The sequence below is a fragment of the Cricetulus griseus genome, chromosome 4 (assembly GCF_003668045.3).
Source record: "Cricetulus griseus strain 17A/GY chromosome 4, alternate assembly CriGri-PICRH-1.0, whole genome shotgun sequence".
In the NCBI taxonomy this organism is placed as follows: domain Eukaryota; kingdom Metazoa; phylum Chordata; class Mammalia; order Rodentia; family Cricetidae; genus Cricetulus; species Cricetulus griseus.
The window spans coordinates 118991847-118998486 of NC_048597.1; the positions used below are offsets into that span (position 1 = coordinate 118991847).

The 6640-nt window shown below is 40.0% G+C and overlaps 1 pseudogene; it reads left to right on the top strand.

Moving 5' to 3' along the window:
- Window positions 1–2686: 2686 nt before the first annotated feature.
- Window positions 2687–3518, top strand: LOC100756939 (annotated as a pseudogene).
- Window positions 3519–6640: the final 3122 nt, after the last annotated feature.

Sequence of the window (6640 nt, forward strand, 5' to 3'; positions counted from 1 at the left end):
TCTCCAAATTCTGGTATCATTTTTTCGTTCTTAATACCCACCTTTATTGATATCAATAGTCTAAAATTTTCCACAGTGCATGAGATCATATGGTATTTCTCTTTCTTGTGCATGACTTATCTGCTTGACATAATGACCTTGAGCTATATCCATGTTACTTCATATGGCTGAAGAAACAAGTATAATGTGGGATATTCAGAAGTAATGTGAGCATAGATTTTCCTTTCAGTACAGAAAAAAACTATTCACCAGTTATGATTCTTAGCTAATTGAGAAAAATGATTTTAAAAATAATGTCTCTGGTTGGAGAGATGTCTCAGTCAAAAATGTATGTGCCAAGTAAGCATGAGGATCTATATTCAACACCAGCAGAAATGTAAAATTCTGTGTCTGAAGAGGAAGGGACAGGAAGCTCCCTGGAGCTTGCTAGTCAGCTAGCCTTTGTATCTTAAGTTTTTAATTTTTAATAGTGTGTATATATACATGTTAAGTGACCACAGAGGCCAGAGGAGGGTATCAGAACCAATAGAGCTGGACTTTCAGGCAGTTGTGTGCTGCACAGAGTGGGTGCTGTGAACTAAACTCCAGTCCTCTGTAAGAGCAGCAAGTGCTCTTAACCACTGATTGATCTCTCCAACCCTAATCAGCTAGTGATGCTGAACTGGTGCGAGACCCTGTATCTAAAATAAGGTAGAGTGTTATAGAGTGAGATACCTGGCATAGAACTGTAGCCTACACATGGGGGAGGAGCAGTGGAGAGTGGTGTAGGAGAGAACACATAATCACTGACCTGATCTATTACTATTCAACTGTGAAGAAGAAAGTTGTCAAAAATTTGAAGCTTCATGTCTTAACTGTACGAACCCCTAGTTATCTTCTGTAGGAACAATGCCCTTCCTTAGCAGAAACTAAATGCACAGTCCTGCCAAAGGAGACTTACCAGGAATCACTCCATTAACCCTCACAGTGTCAATAGTAAGAATATTAGAGTTAGTTCTCTTTAGAACTGAAGGAACCAGGATTCTTTCTGAGTAAATAAAATGTCCAGGAAGTCTGGACTTGAGATCTGGCTGACTGGGAAGTCAGAATGCTTCTTCCCTCCAAAGTCCACCTGCCTCACTCTCATTGCCATCTGCGCATGTCTTGCTGAAAGACAGATTGTGACAGCAGAAGGGTAAGTGAATCAGAGGTTCACTTATTTTTTCCCAGGACGGAGATAACTAAAGATTTACTTGAAAGAAAGGGCAAGCACCAAAATGAAATGGCATGTTTATATGAACCTGGGACATGGTTTAACTCTGTAATTAATTAGACTGTGAATATTGATAAATGTGCATTTCCAGATATCTCCAGAATGCTGTTTGCCTAACAATTACTCACTATCATCTCAGAGGCTTAAGAGTCCAGAATGTAATTAAGGTGAGGAATATCACCGAGCTTCTGAAGCACACATTTTCAAGGGAAAACTACCAAAGCCTCAGTTTGCACCTAGTGATGGAAGATTGTCACTGGCTTGGGTATGTAGTAATTCACATTACCAAAGAGCAGTATCTTATATTGAGTAAGAAAAAGAGTTAGATCAATCAGTAGGTACTTATTTGTGAAGTCCCATCGATAGGACAAGAATTGATCTAGACACACATTCTGACTAACCCTGTATTGCAGCTTCTTCTGCAATGGGAAGATCTTAAGATTTTACTTAAAAGTTTCCCAGGATGCCCCACCTTCCAGTGCCCTGCTCAGAACCACCTGAGGCCTGGGGACTGCATGCTGGGGAACCCATCCAGTGGAGCAGGCCATCCAGAGTCTGCCAACTTATCAGTGCTAGTCCCACCTCCACTCACAGGAGAAGATAAGCTTGGACCTGTTTCAGGCCCACCTTCCAGTGCTGTGCTCAGAGACACCTGAGGCCTGGACTGCTCACAAGGGAACCCTTCCCATCCCACAGACTAGGCCATCCAGGGTCTGCTAATGTCACTGTGCTATTCCTGCCTCCACCCATGGGAAAAGAAAAGCTATCAGAGTATTGGACCTGCTTGCACGCACTGGAAGACAAACTTGGTGCCATATGCACCAGGCTGAGGAGAGACCGCACTGGCACCCACTGGAAGGAGGGATGGGAAGACAACAGTATAAGAACACATTCAACAACAGAAAGATCAATATGATACCACCAGAGTCTAGGGACTCCACACCAGCAAGACATGAACATCCAAACACAGATGAAGCAGAAGAGAACGACCTTAAAAACAACTTTATGAAGATGATAGATACCCTTGAAGAGGAAATGAGAAAATCCCTTAGAAATGGGAGAAAAAACAAACAAAAAATTTCAAGAAACAGAGTAAAAGACAAACCAAAAAAATGCAAGAAATGCACATATCTCTTAACGAAAACAAGAAAATCCAAGGAAAAACAACCAAACAAGCGGCAGAAACAATTCAAAAGGTGCAAGTCTTGAAATCTGAAATAGAGACAATAAAAAAAAAAATAACACAGGCCCATCCTCCTCACGACAGCCCCCATCATAGCTGCTGCTGCTCCCGCCATCACCGTCTCCGACTGTACCTCCCACATATGCAAGTCTGCCAGGGATGTTTTCACCAAGGGCTATATGGCTTTGGCTTAAAAAAAAAAAAAAAAAAAAAAAAAAAAAAAAAAAAAAAAAAAAAAAAAAAACCTTGATTTAAAAACAAAATCCAAGATTGGATTGATTGGAATTCACCAGCTCAGGCTCCACCAAAACAAAGACTAACACCGTGAACTGCAGTCTGGAAACCAAATACAGAAGGGCCCAGTATGGGCTGACATTTACAGAGAAGTGGATCACAGACAACAACCTGGGTACCGAGATTACCGTGGAATACCAGCACACCTGTGGACTGAAGCTGACCTTTGACTCATCCTTCTCGCTTAACACTGGGAGAAAAAAAAAATGCTAAAATCAAGACAGGGTACAAGAGGGAGCATATCAACCTGAGCTGGGATGTGCACTGTGACATCACTGGGCCCTCGATCTGGGGTGCTCTGCTGCTTGGCTATGAGGGCTGGCTGGCTGGCTACCAGATGAATTTTGAGACCTCAAAGTCCTGAGTGACCCAGAGCAACTTTGCAGTTGGGTAAAAGACGGATGAGTTCTAGCTTCATGCTAATATGAATGATGGGTCAGAGTTTGGTGGCTCCATTTACCAAAAGGTGAAAAAGAAGTTGGAAACTGCCATCAGTCTTGCCAGGACAGCAGAAAATAGTGACACTCGCTTTGGAATAGCAACCAAGTATCAGGTCGACCCTGATGCCTGCTTTTCAGCCAAAATGAACAACTCTACACTGATCCATGTAGGGTACACTCAGAACCTAAAGCCACGTATCAAACTGACACTGTCAGCTCTGCTGGACAGCAAGAATGTCAATGTGGGTGGCCACAAGCTTGGTCTAGGACTGGAATTTCAAGCATAAATGAATATTGTACAATCGTTAATTTTAAACTATTTTTTAGTATAGCTACCTTCAGAATTTAGTGTACCTTTTAATGCTGTATGTTTGGGATGTGAGAATTGATAAATACCACTTTAGATGTCCAGGATAAGGATGGCTCGGCTTTAAGGCGTTTATCATTTCAGAGGTACAGCAGAAATCCCATTCCTAAAAGGATCCTTTTAGTTGTAGATGTGGGTTGGGCAGGAGTCGCTCCAGAGATGTCAGGCAGCAAGCAGAAGCTGGGAATGTGTGGGCCCTTTGTAAATCTGTGTCAACTACACAGATGAAATTGTGACTTCCTGAGCATCGAATCTTGGTGTTCCAATCCTAACTGTTGAGAAGCAAGTACACACCTTTGTGAAAGGGACTTTTTAAGACAGATCTCCATGCCCTGTTCCCATCCTAGCCCATCAGTTTCCTGTTTTACACCAAAAGTACTATTAGCTATTGCTTTTGTGCCACTTTAGGGTGGAGAGAGAGGGTGGGCATGATGGAGCCAGTCATTCAAGACATAATTTTTCCTTGTATGGTTTTCTTATCCTTCCTTCCTACCTACTCTCCTTCCTACCTTTCTTTCTTTCTTTCTTTCTTTCTTTCTTTCTTTCTTTCTTTCTTTCTTTATTTCAGTTCTCTCTGTGTGTTTCTCTCTTCTTTTTTACTCTGCCATTTCACCAGAGTATGAAACAGTTTCCAGTATCTCCAGGTTTAAGCCGGACAGGTGATTTTGCTCAAACCATGACAACACTAGGGATCTAAAGTGACCTCTGTTATAGCCTCCCCGATCTATTTTTTAGCAATATAATGGGTACATTATAGAGTCTTCCATTTTGTGTGGAATTAGCTCCTACCCTTCAAATGTTGTAATTAATATCACTTAAAATAAAATTTGAATAAAATATTGAAACTTAAAAACAATAACACAATCTGAGGAAATGCTGGAAATAGAAAAGCTGAGTAAACAATCAGAAACTACCGATGCAAGCATAAATAACAGAATATAAGAGATGGAAGAGAGAGTCACAGGCATTGAAGATTTCCAACAAACCCATAACACAAAATATACAGAAAATATGGGACACCATGAAAAGGCCAAAGGTAAGAATATTAGGAATAGAAGAAGAAAAGAAACCCCACTCAAAGCTGCAAGAATCATATTCAAAAATCATAAAAGAAAACCTGAACAACCTAAAGAAAGACATGCAAATGAAAGTACAAGAAGCTTACAGAACACACAATTATTTAGCTAGCTGCCAATTACCTAGTATTTTATCTATATAAATTCACTTACTTCACTGGAATATATAAGTCTATCTTATAGGTATAATGAGGAGTAAGTGATGCACCACAGAATATGGAGGCAATGGTTGGCAGAGCCATAATTCTTTGGCTCTAAAGCTCTTGAATGTTTTTTATAATATGCAACCTCACATAATAAGTTTCCTTCCAAAGAAATAATAAATTGGCCAACTGACATGATTTCCAAGTCTTCTTGCCAATCACAGTTGTCCACAAAATGAGCAATTGTGTCTGGTTATAAAACACTCACTTCTAAGTTGGTCGAGTGTGATGGAAATCATCTGCTCCCCAGATGTGATCCAAAAATTACATCAATTTTAAAGATGGGATGTTAAGAACTAGATCAAAATCATGTATGCTTCACCCACTAGAGCTGGGCTGATACCAAGAGGCTGTTACGCTTTGTACGTGAAGCTCCTGGGTGTTCAATATAATTGAACAACACATATTTCCTGGCTGTTCTGGGAAGGGAGAGGCTTGCCTCCATAGTGTCATCACAGGAAAGATCTCCCTAAGGTTTGATACCCCTAGGACTCAGTCCCCCTTCACTGGTCTTTTAAATTTATGTTTTTTGTGACATAATTTGAGGATAAACAAGAAAACATCTCTGACACCCAAAAATTTTGTCTCCATCTATACAATGATGTCTAAAATTTATAGCTTTATTCACTTAAATGGTGACACCATGCATATCCAATAGTTCAAATGCCCCAAGAGAATTAATACAGAAAGTTTATTTGTCATTAATATCTGTATTCATTTTCTGTTGCTGTGATAAAGTTGTATAACCAAATGAGAATTTAAAAAGGTTTTTTTTGGCTTATACTTCCAGAAGGTTGGAATCTATCATGGCAGAGAAGGCATGGCAATCTTCAAGGAAAGCCTGGTGGAAGAAGCCAAAACCTGGCTGATGACAGTTTTATTCACACATAGGTAGCTCAGGGAGATGGGAGGAGAAAGGAGAAGCAGAAAGTGAGGTGAGACTATAGCCCTCAAAGCCTGCTCCTTGTAACCTAGTTTGTCCATTAAGTATGTACTTTCTGAACTTTCACAGCCTCCCCATGGCAGAGTCACCAACTAGGGACCAAGCATTTAAATATATGAGCCCAGGGAATACATGTCTCATTCAAACCATCAGTACATCTTACTGTCTGCTTTTATCAGTTCTTTGATGGGATATCATCTCTCTCAAATGTGAGAAAATGAAAAACAAGTCTTCCTCCATCTGAAGTTTAAAAGCTATCTTACAATAAAAATAAACTAGGTTCAATACTATTCATGATGAAGCATCTATTTCTCAAAAGTTGGACTATGCCCCACTTGTAACCTTAACTACTAGTGGTTCTGTACTGCTTGTTCCAGGAATGATAACCATGTCTTTATTTCAGAAAATTGCTTATAACCATATTTTTCAACCCTACCTTTATTTCATAATGTTTGTTATGGCTGTCCTGTTATGACCACCTCTTGTTAGGGCCAATTGAAACTAGATCTTTGTTTCAGGAAGTTGTTAGGACTAACTTGTTGTCCTGATGTTCTGCTCCTGCAATCCCATCAATTCTGTTCAAAAATGCATCATTTGGAAACCCCTTACTTCTTAGCTATAAAAACTTTGTATTCCTCAATCCAATGCTGACCTCTCAAATCCTGCCTTGGGGAAAGGCAGCCCATGTACACTAATAAAAAGCTTCCTTTAATTAGTTGCTTGCTGTAATTAATTTGGACATCAGTGGCCTTTCTTCCCCCATCTTTGGGATTAACAAAAACTGTCCCTTTGTTTTATACATACTATAGTCACAACAACCTCATCATTACAGGGTCTCACTCTATTCAGCAAATCTTTTTGTTTCCTGGAATCTAAGGTGAC